The 20786-nt window shown below is 45.7% G+C and overlaps 1 protein-coding gene and 8 non-coding genes across 9 annotated transcripts in view; 8 read left to right on the forward strand and 1 right to left on the reverse strand.

Annotated features, from left to right (window-relative positions):
• col4a6 (collagen, type IV, alpha 6) overlaps nt 1-20786 on the reverse strand; it is a 444271-nt gene that overhangs the window by 55817 nt on the left and 367668 nt on the right. The window lies entirely within an intron of this gene.
• On the forward strand, nt 3591-3754 carry LOC139908998 (U1 spliceosomal RNA). The gene has a single exon (XR_011784497.2). It is a non-coding gene; the product is annotated as a U1 spliceosomal RNA (small nuclear RNA).
• Nucleotides 4438-4594, forward strand: LOC144538007 (U1 spliceosomal RNA). The gene has a single exon (XR_013504017.1). It is a non-coding gene; the product is annotated as a U1 spliceosomal RNA (small nuclear RNA).
• LOC144537927 (U1 spliceosomal RNA) lies at nt 15999-16162 on the forward strand. Its single transcript, XR_013503937.1, has one exon. It is a non-coding gene; the product is annotated as a U1 spliceosomal RNA (small nuclear RNA).
• Nucleotides 16846-17009, forward strand: LOC144537938 (U1 spliceosomal RNA). The gene has a single exon (XR_013503948.1). It is a non-coding gene; the product is annotated as a U1 spliceosomal RNA (small nuclear RNA).
• On the forward strand, nt 17720-17883 carry LOC144537949 (U1 spliceosomal RNA). The gene has a single exon (XR_013503959.1). It is a non-coding gene; the product is annotated as a U1 spliceosomal RNA (small nuclear RNA).
• LOC144538004 (U1 spliceosomal RNA) lies at nt 18594-18757 on the forward strand. Its single transcript, XR_013504014.1, has one exon. It is a non-coding gene; the product is annotated as a U1 spliceosomal RNA (small nuclear RNA).
• On the forward strand, nt 19468-19631 carry LOC144537960 (U1 spliceosomal RNA). Its single transcript, XR_013503970.1, has one exon. It is a non-coding gene; the product is annotated as a U1 spliceosomal RNA (small nuclear RNA).
• LOC144537971 (U1 spliceosomal RNA) lies at nt 20342-20505 on the forward strand. Its single transcript, XR_013503981.1, has one exon. It is a non-coding gene; the product is annotated as a U1 spliceosomal RNA (small nuclear RNA).

A 20786-nucleotide genomic window follows, 5' to 3' on the forward strand; every position in this document is an offset into this window, starting at 1 on the left:
GTTCAATTTTCCACATTCTCCATAACAACATATCACACACATACACACACAAGACGACAAAACGTGGGAAAAAGAATAGAGGTGTTGTGAATCCATGCAAAGTCAATGGAAGGAGGTGAACAGATTGAGATGGAGGCAACTAGGGCTGGGTGATAATTCAATATTATCGTTTATCGTCTTTCAGTGGAATCATGGTGATGATACGGAGATTTTGGGACACACAATTCTGCTGTCTAAACTGATGATAAGCTAATTTTATTTAGAAACTGACAAAATGTGGTATGAAACATTTTGAGGAATATTATTTGAAAATGTCAGGTTTTTTACCATTGCGTTCAGTGGGATGAACATTAATTTGATTATTTAACGTGATTGTGCATAGGTGAGCCATATTGTGATGTATATTGTTATCGAAAAAAAAATCCTTATGATTATCGTGATTTCAGCTATATCGCCCAGCCCTAGAAGCAACTTCATTCTGGCACAAATTGAGTGGCACAAATTGAGGCAAACTGAAGCTAAAAATTACAACCCAAGCGAGAAATTAGTAAAAAAAAATGAAGCGCTTAAGCTCACGCAAGTGCCTTCTGTCTGAACAAAGGGGTCTGTGAGCGTCTCCTGTTGTAGACTGCAGTGTCTGTGCCCAACCTCTAGGTGGAGCCATCGCTACTGTTTGTCTTTCTGTTCCTCTCCTCTCTTCTCCTCTCCTCTCCTCTCCACTCCTCTCCTCTCCTCTCCGCTCTTCTCCTCTCCTCTCCTCTCCCACTGCACTTTCATCTCTGTGTCTAACTCCTATATTGGTATCAGATGTCAGGCTGATATAAGTAAATAAATCTGATTTCTCTCCCGTTCTGGCTCATATTCATATTGATTTGACTCAATATGTCTTAAGGGCATAAATGCTACTTAATGATTCTGCTGCAATATTGTCCAAGGGTCTAAATACAGTGGGAATCAAATATAAAAGAAGAAAAGCAAGTAACCGAGCATAACAACATATCACCAGACATCTGCACTATGCCTGTGGTGTCTGCCGTGATTTTCAAACCTTGGGCAGTTAAGGACGGTTTCACTAAATGAGAGTCTGTAAAGTAGGCAGATTTTACTGTTAAAAATTCCAGTAATTTATAAATCACTTGTTCAAAACCACTAAGCACTTATGATGGTTTATTACTAGCAACGTATGGAGTCACTGGTCGAAATCAAGTGAAAATCAACATGAAAATATCAAATTTGACAGTAAGTTTATAGTGTGTATTTGTCAGCTGACTCAAATTACCTCATTGATTGGAAGCTTTTTTTAAGCAATGGCTTCCTCTGGCTGTTCAGTAGAAGGCAAAATACTGTATTTAGATAACTACTATATACTTCGGTGTGTATTTGTGTGAGTGTCTGGGTGGACATGGGAGTTGGTGAGTTACTAATGTGTTTTAGTTTTGTTTTTGTTTTTTTCCTTTCCTGAGATTTTTCCTTTAAAACATCAAAAGTCAAGTCTGTCTGTCTGTCTGTCTGTGTCTCTCTCTCTCTCTCTCTCTCTCTCTCTCTCATAAATATTATGAATATAATATATTATTATTCGAATCAGATTTGGATCAGGATGTGCTGCAACTACTTTTGGAAGCCTTTATTGTCTTTGGAATATAGAATGTTTTAATGTTTGGAATGGACCTTTAGTCTATTGTGGCATTGTCGACATCACAACAAGGGCCACGTGTGTCTCATGTCATTAGTTTCGGGTTAGTAGCCGAAGTAGGTAATGTTTTGCATGAAGACATCAGCGGGTAAGTTGAGGTTTCTCTAATTTATCTTTGTCATACACTTGATTTGTTACAATTAAAACAAGTCTCATGGAAATGGTAAGGAGTCAACTTAATTTGTATGTTAAATTGTCCAAATTGGAGGGTCTGTGGTTATTTTTACGGTTGTGTAAAATGCGTTAAAGCTAGGGTAGGCAACTTTTTTTTTACTGTTATTTGGCCAAAATGTCATATCATTATGTCATATACCTCCCTCTATCTATAATCCAAGCGCTCTGAGAGAAAATCAGGCCTCTGTGTTTGTCCCTGCCTCTGTTTTCCGAATTTTTAAGTCTGTATAAAACTTGTTCCATGTCTCGTTCCCTCGTAATTGCTTTCCGTATTTGTGTTTGTAATTGGTTGACTTTTTATTTGACCTTGTGAGATCAAACAAAAAGTCAACCAATTACAAACACAGGCTGGCTGTCTATCTTTTAAAGGGCTGCTGATGAGCCGTGATGTGCCCCAGCTGTGCGTAATTGTAGCCCAGCCGTGTGTAATAATCTTTCCCGCCTCTTCCCCGGTGGCGTGGCGCTGATCCTCAGTGTCCTACACATCACAGCTATATAAATAAAGTTAGTATTATTAATATTATGAATACTTTGGGAGCTGATCTAGGCTAAATCGCTGTAGCGGACTACAAAGTAAATGCAGTATTTTGCCTACTGAACAGCCATTGCCATTGCCTAGAAGAGCCGCCAGACATTATTGATTAAGGAATAAATTGGGTCAGTTGTTTCAATACTTGGGTTAACCAGCAGGCCTGATTTGGGCCAGCCCTGCCCCTGCAAAATAACTCTGAAAAAATATCCCTACACGGATTCTTCCTAGGACCCTGTTTTGCTGCAAAATTATTGGACAGTCTGTCATTTATTGAAGGAAATTAATTCCAACGAAAAAGAAAGAAAAAAAAATTATCCTTCCAGCAATTACCTACTCTATAGTTTCTAACCAGCCATGGCTACTACAAACGTGAAACTGTGGAAGAAGGCTGTAGTTAGAAGTATGTAGTTTTCCTAGTCTAGTAAAAACATGAAGCAAAAATAAAGCAGCGGTAGTAGGCATGGTAACCTATTGACTGGGTCAAAATGACTGTGTTCTCTTTGATCTCTTCTTTCTCCATTTAGCCTAAGATATGTGTGTTAAACATTCTTTAATTGATTTTCACATTCAATTCCTAATGCACCGGCCTGGCAAATTGGGTTTGCTACTTTTGCAGTTTACCCTTCGCGAAACTTGACAGCGTTGCTGTGCAGCGGTTTGTGGTCTACACTCTGAAGCAGCGGGCTGCTGTGATGCAAGTTGTTCACGTCCACGCCGATCCTGTCACAAACAGGAAGCAGTAGTAGTGCCCTATCGACTGGGACAAAATGACTGTGTGCCCTTTGTTTGTTGATCTTTTCTTTCTCCATTTAAGAGATGTGTGTTAAACATTCTTTCATTGCTGGCATGCTGTGCTTTTTGGCTTTGTTGCAATTGCTGCTGGGCTGCCGTTGCTTTTTCGGAGATAAAATACGTCGCCAAGTGGTTTTGGATCCAGTTTCGTGTTGTTTGGTAGAGCAATGCGTGATGGGAAAAAAATAGAAAAACCTAAACAGAAATAGCGTGCGTACCATGTATCCTAGTCAAATTGCAGCTCTGTTTGCAACTTGTCAGCGGCTGTGGTACAAAATGAGGATGAGCTGCTGCTACTGTTAAAGGCTCCGCAAGGACTCTGTGATGATTGATTGTACGCACCCTGAGCCAGAGTGGTATGTCTGCGAAGGCCTCCCCCATCCCTGACATGCGCAACTCATACTTACCTGGCAGGGGAGATACCATGATCAAGAAGGTGGTTCACCCAGGGCGAGGCTCAGCCATTGCACTCCGGTTGTGCTGACCCCTGCGAATTCCCCAAATGTGGGAATCTCGACTGCATAATTTCTGGTAGTGGGGGACTGCGTTCGCGCTCTCCCCTGATGTTTTGTTGAAGTGAATGGAAGCCACGGTGACAGCGGGCGTTGGGTTTGTGACCGGCGCTTTGCGAGGCAAACAGTCGGCTGGGCCGCCTCCTAGCGCACCGGCCTGGCAAATTGGGTTTGCTACTTTTGCAGTTTACCCTTCGCGAAACTTGACAGCGTTGCTGTGCAGCGGTTTGCTGTGATGCAAGTTGTTCACGTCCACGCCGATCCTGTCACAAACAGGAAGCAGTAGTAGTGCCCTATCGACTGGGACAAAATGACTGTGTGCCCTTTGTTTGTTGATCTTTTCTTTCTCCATTTAAGAGATGTGTGTTAAACATTCTTTCATTGCTGGCATGCTGTGCTTTTTGGCTTTGTTGCAATTGCTGCTGGGCTGCCGTTGCTTTTTCGGAGATAAAATACGTCGCCAAGTGGTTTTGGATCCAGTTTCGTGTTGTTTGGTAGAGCAATGCGTGATGGGAAAAAAATAGAAAAACCTAAACAGAAATAGCGTGCGTACCATGTATCCTAGTCAAATTGCAGCTCTGTTTGCAACTTGTCAGCGGCTGTGGTACAAAATGAGGATGAGCTGCTGCTACTGTTAAAGGCTCCGCAAGGACTCTGTGATGATTCATTGTACGCACCCTGAGCCAGAGTGGTATGTCTGCGAAGGCCTCCCCCATCCCTGACATGCGCAACTCATACTTACCTGGCAGGGGAGATACCATGATCAAGAAGGTGGTTCACCCAGGGCGAGGCTCAGCCATTGCACTCCGGTTGTGCTGACCCCTGCGAATGGGAGTGGGCCATACCGTAGTGCAATTGTCTTGATCGTAATTGGTCTAAAGTTTACAGTACTTAAACTGAGTTGTGGCTCCCCCAAGTGGTCAAACGAAATACTGAGCACACTTCATTTAGGGCCCTGATGAGGTGGGCCCTGATGAGGTGAACCCAGAAGAAAGCCATTATCCCTTACTATCTTATCTCTTATCACTTATCTCTTATTATTCAATGTGTTAGTATATAATGTACCACTATTTACTGTGAGCACAAATGTCATTTTGTGTGTCACAATGACTTCTTTCATCATTTTTTGTGATGTGTGGTGTCACCCTACTAAAAGGAAAACTGCAGTGGGTGTAACAATATAGATGCAGCCTGACAGTTCCATCATTTTCCACAAACGTGATGTCTGACTTAGTTTCATTTCAGAAATATATCAAATAATTCAAGACACTGCCAATATAGTAAGGACAGAATCTTCCAGCAGAGGCATTCATACACCATAATACATCAGATCTGTAATCAGAAAACTGCACATTGGTCACCAGCTGCGATACGTGTCCCTTTATGCCTATAGATCTTTAAGATTTTCTTTGTATATGATTACAGGGGAGAGCGCGAACGCAGTCCCCCACTACCAGAAATGATGCAGTCGAGATTCCCACATTTGGGGAATTCGCAGGAGTCTACAGGAGACTACAGGAGGAGTCTACAATACAGCTCACCCCCATTCAAAGCAAATGTTGCAGAGACTGTTGAAATCAACTATGTATTCCATATGTGTGATATTGGCCATTTCAGATTTAAATCAGCTATTTATTGTGATACCTCTTGAAGCCATTGAAGAATGCTGCTATAACAACACAATCTCAAGTGTATTTGTATAAGCAAATGCTACATAATTCATGTCATTTATTCACGTTACTGGACTGATGTTTTTCAATGAAATACAGCTTATTTTATCAAAAGTATACTTGTGTGAGAATGCTTTTGTCTTTTCCTAAATGCCATTTATTTACATTTGTCACTTCTATCTTTATGAATTCCCTTATGACTATTGGGAGGCTGATTAAAAGTAGTTTAATATTTCTGAGGCTGATTAAAGCTACTTTAATGTTTCTATTGCTATATGTGCAAAATTATCTGATATCGTTGTACTATAGGCACATGTCCTTACATGCAAGTAATCTCTATGTGTCCCTATTTTTTGATAAACAAATATACCCCCATTGTTGCATTCATTAATTGATATTCCACAACTCACTGTTACTGTAGCACTGACCACTTTATTGAATAAAGTGCATGAAATGGGGAACACTTAGAAAAAAAAACACAGCACTACAGTGTAGACAATAAAGTATCATTGAACCTGATTAAGAATTAAATGTCATAAAAATGAAGACTATTTAAAATATGTACATGAATATGTACATGAAAATGAAAACTATTTACAATTTGTCCAATGAGATACAATTATTTACAGATAAAGAATCTTTCCACCAGATCACCTTACTGAATAAATTGCTGACAACACCACAGCACTACAGTTTAGACAATTTAAAAGGTATCACTGAACATGATTAAGAATGAAATGCAATAAAAATGAAGACTATTTACAATATGTACAATGCAACCGTACCATATTTACAGATATTTACAGCTCATTCCTCCAACTTGTCGACAACAGAGGTGAAGTGTTCATAGCTGCCGTACACTCTGTTGCACAGACCTTTTGATGTGGACATCATTTTTACAGGGCAGAAAGTCTTTTTTTTGTATTTTTTATGTCCTTGGGTTGGTTGGCCACAGAGTGTACAGACAGGGAGATTTTGCATCCGCGACAGTTTGCCTCCTACTTCTGAGGGGTGTTCCTTCACCTTACGCTTGTATTGCGTAGCTCTCGCCCAGAATGAAGGACTGCCAATACTGTGTGATGTCTGAGTAGCGGGCATTATGGGCAGAGTTGGAGGGACTGATGTAGGTGGGCCAGCAATCCCAGGGGTTGCCTGACTGGCAGGCATTATGGGCCGTGTGGAGGGGCCAGCAATCCCAGGGGTTGCCTGCCTGGCAGGCATTATGGGCCGTGTGGAGGGGCCAGCAATCTCAGGGGTTGCCTGCCTGGCAGGCATTATGGGCCGTGTGGAGGGGCCAGCAATCTCAGGGGTTGCCTGCCTGGCAGGCATTATGGGCCGTGTGGAGGGGCCAGCAATCTCAGGGGTTGCTGTAGATGCAGAGAGGGAGGGCACAGGTCTGGTGATGGTAGAGGTGGCAGGGGTTTTTCTCACTGGCGGTGGCAGTAGCACAGGTGGCAGTGGTGGTTGAAGCCGGGAGAGTGGCATGATTATGCCTGTCCTTCCCTTTAACTCCTTTGTCCCTGCCGTGCTGGGTGTGGGCACATATTCCATCAGGGGGTAGTCTGGTGGAGGGAGGACTGCTGGCTGGTGTGGTGCTGGAGGTAGGTCTGCAGATGAGATGGAGGTGGTCTTTGTGATGGTGGATGGCTGTTTGGTGGCGTGCATGTTGAGGAGCCTCTCTTGGTGACGGATGAAGTCCCGCACAGTCTTGATGTTAATTTTTGGTAGAGGAATGCCTGCTTTGCACAGGACTGGATCCTCCACCAAAATCCGGTGCTGGATTCGCTCGTACGCCTTCAAGATGGTGCTCTTCTCAGGACTGCTGCGAGACCCTTGAGGTGAGCGCAACCACAGCAGTTTCACCAGTGTGTACATCAGCCTGTTGTGCTGAGCACTGATGTCCTGTTGTGCTGGTGCATAGCGCTTGGCCATCTTTACCCTCTGTATCACAGCAGCATCAACAAGATCATCCCTTTTTGTGCGGCAGTAGAGGGTGTTGCCCCAGTGTGTTCTGTACAGCTGGTTGAACTGCTGCGGCTGCTTGTCATGCTCCTCCACTGCATTCCAGACTTCGAGGACCTTGTTCCTCTGCTCAGTGGTGAGTGACAGCTTGTCCTCTGTCAGGCCAATCTCCACCAGCACAGAGCAGAACATTTCCAACTTGTGAAAGCCAGGAAGAGGGTTTGGACTGCAGGCATCCTCCTGTTAAAAAAAATGCCATACGAATGCGGTAAGTTTAAATGTGTACATTATCCAGCAACCAGTGCATTGTATTTCATTCTAGCAGACACACAGTTACTCACAAAGGCCGGAGGGTGAACAGTGGAGGTTTCGTCGCTGGTGAGCGTAATGTGGGGCAGGACGGCATCCAGCACATCGTCATGTGCCTCCACGTCGCTCTGGTACGCCTCATCTGCCTCTGGATCGGGCTGCCCAGGCTGAACCACCTCCTCCTCTGGACCAGGTCCATCGTTGACAATGTCCTGAAGACAGAAGGGTCCAGATTCACCTGTGCTCTGGCTGAACAGGTACTCCAACCCCAGCAGCTCGTTGGAAGGGACATCAGCAGGAGCCCGGAAATTCTCCTCCACAGTCTCGCCGAACAGCTGCCGACAGCGGGTGTTGAGGCGGTCAATCAGCGGCGCCGAGTAGGTCCTGTGGTGCCGTCCTTTGCCACCAAACACGGCATCCGAGCTCCTGTCTGAGTTCCACCGTGCAATGCCACTTATCAGGTAAACCTGATAGGGCCGTGCTGCACAGTGGGGACCTGAGTAGAGTAGAGTAGAGTTTTAATGTCCCCGAGAGGCAATTTGGCTTGCAAACAGCAGTAGTAGAAATGGTATCCATACAATATATACATACAATATAGACATACATACACACATAAACACAAGTACACAGTTAGCGCCAACATCACTGTTGTCGTTTGTCACTTGTCACCAGAACCATCAGAAGAGGCAGCAAGAATGAAAGAAAGATGGGGGGCACCGTATCACATCCACAGATAGTCACAGTCCCAATTTGTTTAAAAAACCAATGTGTGTCACCTCTAGGGTGGTAAAACCTCCGCCTTGAGGGGAGCAAATTAAACTCACTGTGTAAAGAACACTGCGATCATCTGCTGCTGGTTTATTGGAGGTTCCCAGCAACAGCCGAAAGAAAATCGGGGATGCAGCCTTTGTCAATTACACCCCAAAGCTATGGAACACATTACCTTTAGATATCAGGGAAGCCAGCTCGCTAAATATTTTTAAAAGAACGCTAAAAACTTATCTCTTCACTTTAGCCTTTAACTAGCTATGACTTTCCTGATACAGGCCTGAAACTCTTTTTTGCACTTTGCTTCACACTTATGCACTGATGCACTTCTTTTAAAATGTTGTATTTTACTTGATTTTATGCATTCTATGTACTCTATTTTTTTACTTTTTTATTATTATTATTCAGTGGGTTTTATTTTCCATCTTATTTTCCATTAATTATGGCATTCTATCCCTGTTTGTTTATGCTCATTCTATGTCTATTTTCATGTGAAGATGCATTCTATGTATTCTATTCTCATCTTTATCTTATTTTTACTATTATTATCAAGTTTTATGTGAAGCACTTGGGGCATGTAATTTCTTTGTTGTAAAGCACTTTGAGCTGCATTTCTTGTATGAAAGGTGCTATACAAATAAAGTTTATTATTATTATTATTATTATTATTATATTAAAGGGTGCTGGGAGTCCAATAAGATGACCTGAGCTTTCTGCGAGGCTCTGACTTGGTGCAGGTGGCAAAGATCATTTAAATTTACACCAGTAACTTTACGGCACACATTCACAATTTTTCCCAGCAACATCACAATAAAAGGTATTAGAATAATGACAGGGTCACATGTTTAATCTGTTACAAGTATACAGACTACACTTGTGTACCTGGAATCATGTGCGGCAGAGCTTTGTGGAATCCTTCCAGGCTGTTGCTTCCACGCAGGCATTTGTAGTAGGGCACGTCCACATTGTTGATGGTTGTGGTACGTGCCACCCTATACATGTTCATGTCTGGTGGATCCTGGATGCACTCCAGGTGTCGCTGCTGGCCTGCCCACATCTCATCAATGGCCTCTGTAAATACACATACATACATACATACATACAGTGTGTTAGGTTCACTTTGTACGCTACACTATCCGTATCGATGTTGTAATAACTTTTTTGTATGAGGTCTTTTATACCAGGTGTTTTGAAGAGGCTCACTCCACTCTCGTCCAGCCCAGCGGGACCTTTCAGCTCCTCGATGGCCTGGTGGATGAGCCGGAATGTTTCCTGAGCCCCGAGTGGGACCCTCCGCACATGGTGTTTCAGCTGCTCCCTGGAAATGTAGTGGCGGACAACATCCTCATCTGAGACAGACTTCAGCGTTGCCAGGTCCTTGGCTCTGACGGCCTTGATGAGCAGCTCCAGGTCTGTGCGGTTGTAGGCCAGCACTGCCCCAGCTAGAGCAGACTTGAACACAGCGTACTTGGAGTGAGAATCTGTGCGTATGGCTGCGTCAAACCGGTGGATCCAGTGGAAGATGTCCAGACGCACAACCATCCCATTGTCCACCCAAGGCTGGAACAAAGTCTCCAACGCTGTTGGGCCCTGCGCACGGCAACACCCACGGTCCACATACAAGATTTTGGGGACAGGTTGATTGGCCAGCCGGAACCTTTCCATGACTCCACGGCACATCGGTTCCAGCTTCTTAGTGGACTCCTCACAGGTCAGCACAAATGAAACTATTTGGGAGTGCTCGTTTCCGATGCTGGTGAACCACTCAGCTGAGCCTTGACCCTCCCCGGACAGCTTCTTCACCACCTAAAAAATATGTCAAGTTTGCATAATGTGATAACCTCTGTTAGATTCTATTCATATGTGATTTTTCTTAATCATTTTACAACAGTGTGAAAATTTGTTCAATTTAAAACTGAATAAAAACAAAACAATACTGCAATATGTTTTGCACCATACAGTATGGCATTATGTTTTGATTTACATACTTTCTTGGTGGAATCCATTTTCAGCACAGTGCCAAAAGTGGAGAGGATCTGGCTCCGGTAATCCTGCACATTGTTGGCCTCTGCCAGCAGGAAGGCGTGGCGCAAGAGCCGCGCAGAGGGAAGCTCTCTTGGAGGAGGTGGAGCCTGGAATGTGTGTCTGAATGCAGAGACAATCCCTCCGGGTTCCGCTACAGTCATGAGGAGTGTGGTGTACAGGTCCTTACGTTGAAGGTACTCCTCAACGTGATTCTCCTGTATCTGCCGCCACACCTTGACCATAGTGTTCCCTTCGGTCCGGTCCCTCAGAAGGCGCACAACATTCCTATCCACACCACGCCTGTAAGTAGAGTCACAATCAATATGTTGAGGTTGATTTGAGTGGCTACTTTCAAGTTTGTTAAATGCACACATTATGTTCAGTATACTCACTTGCTGGTGAGGATGGCAGGGAACATAGCTTGATGAGCCTCGCTAAGTTGTGATAATATAGCGGGATCCCACGCAAGCCACCGACCCATTGTGCCACCTTCTCCGCTCCTGGCTGCCTTGAGGCACTGTCCACAGCACAGGACCTCCGTCAGCATGGCATACCAACCGGATACATCACAGATGTGACGTACCTGTGGGGAAAAAATCAAATCAAATAAAGGCCAATAGCAGCATATGATGTTTACATACATAGTAATAAATATTCAACTGTAATGTAATAACTCTAACACAGGTGAAGTGAGTTATACCCGGTGGTGGTAGCCAGACTTGTAGAGGTGCACATTCCGTCCTCTACCCACACACTCGTCACCTCGAGGACACTTCAGGGAGTACCTCCACACTCCAACAGGGCGCCACACAAAGACGCGGCTCCGAAAAAAGAGCTGTGGAGTTGGCAGAGCACCCCTGACATAGCCGGGAGGTTCTGGTGGGTAAAACCACATGCGGTCTGATTTCATCACCCGTCGCCTCTTGAACAGACCAGTGTTGTCCTTGTAGATTTGAACGGGGGTGAACAGCCCTCTTTCTGTGTCCTCTTTGAGCCAGGAAATGTCGGCAGATGGGATGCCATTGGGGTTTTCCCACGGACGCACCCAACCCTCTAGCTCCACCTGCAAAACACATAACACATACAAAACATTTGGTTATTATTGTGTACAAAGTAATGTTAAAACATAAAACCAATTTAAAAAACATGTAAAACAAATTGTTCTCATTTACATTGTTTGCATATAATGTGAATATCACTTACAGGGGAGTCACTCAGAGGTGATTCCACGGGATAATCATGACCCTTGGTTGTGGACGGGGACTCTGTGGGCTGGCTAGTGGACACATGCTGCTTGGGCCGGACAGCAGCCTCGGGCTGTTTAGGCCGGACAGCGGCCTCGGGCTGTTTAGGCCGGACAGCGGCCTCGGGCTGTTTAGGCCGGACAGCGGCCTCGGGCTGTTTAGGCCGGACAGCGGCCTCGGGCTGTTTAGGCCGGACAGCGGCCTCGGGCTGTTTAGGCCGGACAGCGGCCTCGGGCTGTTTTGGCCGGACAGCGGCCTCGGGCTGTTTTGGCCGGACAGCGGCCTCAGGCTGCTTGGTCTTGTCTGTGGGCCGGGAACCCTGGGACTGGGAATCCAGAGACTGACTGCTAGTCTCGCCCATAAATGGGGACTCGTGGGACTTGAGCGAGTCTAAGAATTTACCAAACAAAGTAGTTTTGTATTATGAATTATTTTTTTTAAAAACAGTTTGATGTCTATTAACTCACTAAGTATCTCACTTACCTTCCACAGCCTGGCTTGCAGCTAACAGTTCACTGTCATCACCTGGCCATGATGAAGGATCACACTTGGAGGTGCTTGCCTGCGGTTGCTGGACAAAAAATGTAATGTAACTATCTAGATTTTATGACGTACCAGTTTTTAATTACCAAAAGCAAACAAACACTTTTAGCCGCAGTGCTTAAAATATCAGTAATTTGAACAATTTTCATTTCAGCTCTTCCTGTTTCATAACAAATAAATAATCAAATCAATATTTACTTGATCCTTGTCATGAATATATTTCCTGAACCTCTTCATCTGCACGCTTGTGATGTGGGTCACTGGTGTGTTCAACCACCTCCTCACAGAACTGTTTGCCTTCTTTATTATCTCCCTCTGCTCATCACTGAACTGCTCTGGCCTGTCCTTTTGGGTGTGGTACTGGCTGTAGAGTTCCCACATCTCCTGAAAGGTGTGATCCTCAAACCCTCTCTGACCGTAGATACACCTGTCGATGTTGGCTTCAAGGAGACTGGAGACTTGTGGGAAGCTCTCTGCATATTCTGTGAGGTAGTCTTTCACCCACTGGTTCACAAGCTCTCCCTTTCTATGTGGGTTTGTCACCTCTGATCTGTGCTTGTCAAGCACGCTGGAATCATATACATCAACTTAGTACCGTCATCATTAATATCACTGCAATTGTGATAATGAGTAAAGAAACTTTGCAAAGATGAATAATAAACACCGATAATAGCCATAGTTTTGTGCAAACAGATATACAGGTAATTTATTTTAAGCATGCCATCAAAATGGTATTTAAAATGCATAGCCTACAATGGTATTAAATATAATATGCTTACTACTTCATGTAGCCCACATCGTTTGCCACAAGCCAGTGAAATGGTGCATCCTCATACTGGCCAAATGGCACCACCAGCTTTCCCAGGCACAGCTGACGCGACGGCGCGGGGATACCCTCTGCTCGAAGGAGCTTCTCTGCGTGGGCCAGGGCAGTGGCCTGGTTGAGCAGCTCCTGTGGAGGTTTGGGGAAGACCATCCTTTTATCCCGATAGTAACGGGCCTCTTTGGTCGCCATCAGTACGGCCTGTTGGCGATTTGCAGGGACATCTGGCTTGACGACGCGGATTACTGGGGTCGCCATCTTAAGTTGTAGCTACTGAAATACACTTAGATACAGTAACGACACAACAACAGCAGCAACAACAACAACAACAACAATATTATTATTATTATATTATAATAATATATTAATTACTAATATAACAATGAACATTAGTGTACAACAGGTAATTGATACACTTTTAGCACACAGCGAGGAAGAGGAGGAAGTGTCAGAGCAGGGTGACAACTGCTAAACCCTGATTACAGCTCCTCAGATGAAGATGAAGAGAACTCTGAGGGAGAGTTCTCATAACTCCTTGGCCTACAAGACTGACTCTTTCCCATGCATCTGACATTTTATCCACTTTTCAACTTTTCTTCCCTTTGCCTAAGTTTTAGGTTTTTGCTTATGGCAAAACTCCAAGAGTGTGCATGCCGTCTTTACACTCAAAATCAGTTGAAATCTTTTGCCCCAAAAGTTGCCAGTAAAACATCAGGAATATGGAACTCTTATTATGGATTATGGAATATCAACTTCAACTTTGTCTGTCCCCGAGGGGAAATTTGTCTTGCAGCCAGATAAAACCTAGAACACACAGAGACATAGGCACACGGACTCAGGTACAAAAAATATGATAAAATACATGAATACATCAAGTGACAACAGGAAACCTAGAGTATGTTTAGCCATCGCTAAAACCATCATCAGCCCCCAGTAGTTAAATGGGAAACTAATCATCAGCTGGGTCATCATGAGCATTTAACAGTTTGGTGGCCTGAGGAACAAAAGAATTATTCAACCTGTTATACCTGGCCTTTGGTAGTCTAAATCTCCTTCAGGAGGGTAGGAGCTCAAATTCTCCATACAGAGGATGAAGAGGACACTATGGAACTCTATTCCTTGGAATAATAAGACTTCCATATTCCATATACCCCTATACCATATTCCATATACCCCTATACCATGTTTCATATACCCCTGCCATAGCCATAGCCTGGGAGGCAGCGCTGCCTTACAGATAACATTGGAGGCAAAAAACACACTGAGAGAAATCATTGTAGTTGTTATATTCTCCTGTCTTGGATAATATAGGCCATGGCAGTTTTTTGACAGCAGGGAAAAATGATTAAAAAAAAACCGAATGGTGTAAAATCTAAAAAATACAGTCTCCCTGACCTCTGAAACATTGAATAAGAGTCTATTTATTAATGAGTGATGGGTTGTTTTTGGATGCAAAATAGATTTGGAGTTCAAGATTTGGTATGGTAACGTAACGTTATAGGTCAAGGTAAACTTTATTATCCCAGATAGGGAAATTCGGGTGGTCAAGGTGCAGAAGTAGGCCTACATATAGAGATTAATAACAAGGCAACGTCGTTGTAACGTTAGCTATAACGTTACCTAAAACCGCCAAATTTACCGGTGCATGTAACGTTAGCCTCTGCATTATTTTACTGTATTAAGGCAATGTTTTAATGTCTGTGTGGCATCCATGAATCTCTTTCTTTTGTCCATATTGACTTTAAACGCGCGAAATTAATTTCGCGAAAATAACCATATTCTATAGTGGGTCAATTTTATCCGCTGGCGATTATGGGTATAAATGCCCATTTAAAAAAAAAACTGGTTTTATCTTTACTGTTATTTAACAATAGGGGATGCTACATAACACAATTTTAGGAAACGTCAAAGACTGGGGTACTACCTGTGACTCCGGAGTTTTGCTGTAGTTTTGCTGCTAGCTAGCTAAATTCAGATTTGCATATCGTCGACGTGTGATTGGTAGTCTACAGTGTCTACAGTCGAGACATGTGATTGGTAGTCTACAGTGTCTACAGTCGAGACATGTGATTGGTAGTCTACAGTCGAATCCTACGATCCAATAGGGAGTCTACAGTCAAAGTCTACAGTGACTTAGACCAATCAGAACGCGTAACTGTCTACAGTAGTTTGCACTACCGTAGACTCGTTCCCTGCGAATTCCCCAAATGTGGGAATCTCGACTGCATAATTTCTGGTAGTGGGGGACTGCGTTCGCGCTCTCCCCTGATGTTTTGTAGAAGTGAATGGAAGCCACGGTGACAGCGGGCGTTGGGTTTGTGACCGGCGCTTTGCGAGGCTAACAGTCGGCTGGGCCGCCTCCTAGCGCACCGGCCTGGCAAATTGGGTTTGCTACTTTTGCAGTTTACCCTTCGCGAAACTTGACAGCGTTGCTGTGCAGCGGTTTGCTGTGATGCAAGTTGTTCACGTCCACGCCGATCCTGTCACAAACAGGAAGCAGTAGTAGTGCCCTATCGACTGGGACAAAATGACTGTGTGCCCTTTGTTTGTTGATCTTTTCTTTCTCCATTTAAGAAATGTGTGTTAAACATTCTTTCATTGCTGGCATGCTGTGCTTTTTGGCTTTGTTGCAATTGCTGCTGGGCTGCCGTTGCTTTTTCGGAGATAAAATACGTCGCCAAGTGGTTTTGGATCCAGTTTCGTGTTGTTTGGTAGAGCAATGCGTGATGGGAAAAAAATAGAAAAACCTAAACAGAAATAGCGTGCGTACCATGTATCCTAGTCAAATTGCAGCTCTGTTTGCAACTTGTCAGCGGCTGTGGTACAAAATGAGGATGAGCTGCTGCTACTGTTAAAGGCTCCGCAAGGACTCTGTGATGATTGATTGTACGCACCCTGAGCCAGAGTGGTATGTCTGCGAAGGCCTCCCCCATCCCTGACATGCGCAACTCATACTTACCTGGCAGGGGAGATACCATGATCAAGAAGGTGGTTCACCCAGGGCGAGGCTCAGCCATTGCACTCCGGTTGTGCTGACCCCTGCGAATTCCCCAAATGTGGGAATCTCGACTGCATAATTTCTGGTAGTGGGGGACTGCGTTCGCGCTCTCCCCTGATGTTTTGTTGAAGTGAATGGAAGCCACGGTGACAGCGGGCGTTGGGTTTGTGACCGGCGCTTTGCGAGGCAAACAGTCGGCTGGGCCGCCTCCTAGCGCACCGGCCTGGCAAATTGGGTTTGCTACTTTTGCAGTTTACCCTTCGCGAAACTTGACAGCGTTGCTGTGCAGCGGTTTGCTGTGATGCAAGTTGTTCACGTCCACGCCGATCCTGTCACAAACAGGAAGCAGTAGTAGTGCCCTATCGACTGGGACAAAATGACTGTGTGCCCTTTGTTTGTTGATCTTTTCTTTCTCCATTTAAGAGATGTGTGTTAAACATTCTTTCATTGCTGGCATGCTGTGCTTTTTGGCTTTGTTGCAATTGCTGCTGGGCTGCCGTTGCTTTTTCGGAGATAAAATACGTCGCCAAGTGGTTTTGGATCCAGTTTCGTGTTGTTTGGTAGAGCAATGCGTGATGGGAAAAAAATAGAAAAACCTAAACAGAAATAGCGTGCGTACCATGTATCCTAGTCAAATTGCAGCTCTGTTTGCAACTTGTCAGCGGCTGTGGTACAAAATGAGGATGAGCTGCTGCTACTGTTAAAGGCTCCGCAAGGACTCTGTGATGATTCATTGTACGCACCCTGAGCCAGAGTGGTATGTCTGCGAAGGCCTCCCCCATCCCTGACATGCACAACTCATACTTACCTGGCAGGGGAGATACCATGATCAAGAAGGTGGTTCACCCAGGGCGAGGCTCAGCCATTGCACTCCGGTTGTGCTGACCCCTGCGAATTCCCCAAATGTGGGAATCTCGACTGCATAATTTCTGGTAGTGGGGGACTGCGTTCGCGCTCTCCCCTGATGTTTTGTTGAAGTGAATGGAAGCCACGGTGACAGCGGGCGTTGGGTTTGTGACCGGCGCTTTGCGAGGCAAACAGTCGGCTGGGCCGCCTCCTAGCGCACCGGCCTGGCAAATTGGGTTTGCTACTTTTGCAGTTTACCCTTCGCGAAACTTGACAGCGTTGCTGTGCAGCGGTTTGTGGTCTACACTCTGAAGCAGCGGGCTGCTGTGATGCAAGTTGTTCACGTCCACGCCGATCCTGTCACAAACAGGAAGCAGTAGTAGTGCCCTATCGACTGGGACAAAATGACTGTGTGCCCTTTGTTTGTTGATCTTTTCTTTCTCCATTTAAGAGATGTGTGTTAAACATTCTTTCATTGCTGGCATGCTGTGCTTTTTGGCTTTGTTGCAATTGCTGCTGGGCTGCCGTTGCTTTTTCGGAGATAAAATACGTCGCCAAGTGGTTTTGGATCCAGTTTCGTGTTGTTTGGTAGAGCAATGCGTGATGGGAAAAAAATAGAAAAACCTAAACAGAAATAGCGTGCGTACCATGTATCCTAGTCAAATTGCAGCTCTGTTTGCAACTTGTCAGCGGCTGTGGTACAAAATGAGGATGAGCTGCTGCTACTGTTAAAGGCTCCGCAAGGACTCTGTGATGATTGATTGTACGCACCCTGAGCCAGAGTGGTATGTCTGCGAAGGCCTCCCCCATCCCTGACATGCGCAACTCATACTTACCTGGCAGGGGAGATACCATGATCAAGAAGGTGGTTCACCCAGGGCGAGGCTCAGCCATTGCACTCCGGTTGTGCTGACCCCTGCGAATTCCCCAAATGTGGGAATCTCGACTGCATAATTTCTGGTAGTGGGGGACTGCGTTCGCGCTCTCCCCTGATGTTTTGTTGAAGTGAATGGAAGCCACGGTGACAGCGGGCGTTGGGTTTGTGACCGGCGCTTTGCGAGGCAAACAGTCGGCTGGGCCGCCTCCTAGCGCACCGGCCTGGCAAATTGGGTTTGCTACTTTTGCAGTTTACCCTTCGCGAAACTTGACAGCGTTGCTGTGCAGCGGTTTGTGGTCTACACTCTGAAGCAGCGGGCTGCTGTGATGCAAGTTGTTCACGTCCACGCCGATCCTGTCACAAACAGGAAGCAGTAGTAGTGCCCTATCGACTGGGACAAAATGACTGTGTGCCCTTTGTTTGTTGATCTTTTCTTTCTCCATTTAAGAGATGTGTGTTAAACATTCTTTCATTGCTGGCATGCTGTGCTTTTTGGCTTTGTTGCAATTGCTGCTGGGCTGCCGTTGCTTTTTCGGAGATAAAATACGTCGCCAAGTGGTTTTGGATCCAGTTTCGTGTTGTTTGGTAGAGCAATGCGTGATGGGAAAAAAATAGAAAAACCTAAACAGAAATAGCGTGCGTACCATGTATCCTAGTCAAATTGCAGCTCTGTTTGCAACTTGTCAGCGGCTGTGGTACAAAATGAGGATGAGCTGCTGCTACTGTTAAAGGCTCCGCAAGGACTCTGTGATGATTGATTGTACGCACCCTGAGCCAGAGTGGTATGTCTGCGAAGGCCTCCCCCATCCCTGACATGCGCAACTCATACTTACCTGGCAGGGGAGATACCATGATCAAGAAGGTGGTTCACCCAGGGCGAGGCTCAGCCATTGCGCTCCGGTTGTGCTGACCCCTGCGAATTCCCCAAATGTGGGAATCTCGACTGCATAATTTCTGGTGGTGGGGGACTGCGTTCGCGCTCTCCCCTGATGTTTTGTTGAAGTGAATGGAAGCCACGGTGACAGCGGGCGTTGGGTTTGTGACCGGCGCTTTGCGAGGCAAACAGTCGGCTGGGCCGCCTCCTAGCGCACCGGCCTGGCAAATTGGGTTTGCTACTTTTGCAGTTTACCCTTCGCGAAACTTGACAGCGTTGCTGTGCAGCGGTTTGTGGTCTACACTCTGAAGCAGCGGGCTGCTGTGATGCAAGTTGTTCACGTCCACGCCGATCCTGTCACAAACAGGAAGCAGTAGTAGTGCCCTATCGACTGGGACAAAATGACTGTGTGCCCTTTGTTTGTTGATCTTTTCTTTCTCCATTTAAGAGATGTGTGTTAAACATTCTTTCATTGCTGGCATGCTGTGCTTTTTGGCTTTGTTGCAATTACTGCTGGGCTGCCGTTGCTTTTTCGGAGATAAAATACGTCGCCAAGTGGTTTTGGATCCAGTTTCGTGTTGTTTGGTAGAGCAATGCGTGATGGGAAAAAAATAGAAAAACCTAAACAGAAATAGCGTGCGTACCATGTATCCTAGTCAAATTGCAGCTCTGTTTGCAACTTGTCAGCGGCTGTGGTACAAAATGAGGATGAGCTGCTGCTACTGTTAAAGGCTCCGCAAGGACTATGTGATGATTGATTGTACGCACCCTGAGCCAGAGTGGTATGTCTGCGAAGGCCTCCCCCATCCCTGACATGCGCAACTCATACTTACCTGGCAGGGGAGATACCATGATCAAGAAGGTGGTTCACCCAGGGCGAGGCTCAGCCATTGCACTCCGGTTGTGCTGACCCCTGCGAATTCCCCAAATGTGGGAATCTCGACTGCATAATTTCTGGTAGTGGGGGACTGCGTTCGCGCTCTCCCCTGATGTTTTGTTGAAGTGAATGGAAGCCACGGTGACAGCGGGCGTTGGGTTTGTGACCGGCGCTTTGCGAGGCAAACAGTCGGCTGGGCCGCCTCCTAGCGCACCGGCCTGGCAAATTGGGTTTGCTACTTTTGCAGTTTACCCTTCGCGAAACTTGACAGCGTTGCTGTGCAGCGGTTTGTGGTCTACACTCTGAAGCAGCGGGCTGCTGTGATGCAAGTTGTTCACGTCCACGCCGATCCTGTCACAAACAGGAAGCAGTAGTAGTGCCCTATCGACTGGGACAAAATGACTGTGTGCCCTTTGTTTGTTGATCTTTTCTTTCTCCATTTAAGAGATGTGTGTTAAACATTCTTTCATTGCTGGCATGCTGTGCTTTTTGGCTTTGTTGCAATTGCTGCTGGGCTGCCGTTGCTTTTTCGGAGATAAAATACGTCGCCAAGTGGTTTTGGATCCAGTTTCGTGTTGTTTGGTAGAGCAATGCGTGATGGGAAAAAAATAGAAAAACCTAAACAGAAATAGCGTGCGTACCATGTATCCTAGTCAAATTGCAGCTCTGTTTGCAACTTGTCAGCGGCTGTGGTACAAAATGAGGATGAGCTGCTGCTACTGTTAAAGGCTCCGCAAGGACTCTGTGATGATTCATTGTACGCACCCTGAGCCAGAGTGGTATGCCTGCGAAGGCCTCCCCCATCCCTGACATGCGCAACTCATACTTACCTGGCAGGGGAGATACCATGATCAAGAAGGTGGTTCACCCAGGGCGAGGCTCAGCCATTGCACTCCGGTTGTGCTGACCCCTGCGAATTCCCCAAATGTGGGAATCTCGACTGCATAATTTCTGGTAGTGGGGGACTGCGTTCGCGCTCTCCCCTGATGTTTTGTTGAAGTGAATGGAAGCCACGGTGACAGCGGGCGTTGGGTTTGTGACCGGCGCTTTGCGAGGCAAACAGTCGGCTGGGCCGCCTCCTAGCGCACCGGCCTGGCAAATTGGGTTTGCTACTTTTGCAGTTTACCCTTCGCGAAACTTGACAGCGTTGCTGTGCAGCGGTTTGCTGTGATGCAAGTTGTTCACGTCCACGCCGATCCTGTCACAAACAGGAAGCAGTAGTAGTGCCCTATCGACTGGGACAAAATGACTGTGTGCCCTTTGTTTG

This window comes from Centroberyx gerrardi, chromosome 23, assembly GCF_048128805.1.
Source record: "Centroberyx gerrardi isolate f3 chromosome 23, fCenGer3.hap1.cur.20231027, whole genome shotgun sequence".
Lineage (NCBI taxonomy): Eukaryota > Metazoa > Chordata > Actinopteri > Beryciformes > Berycidae > Centroberyx > Centroberyx gerrardi.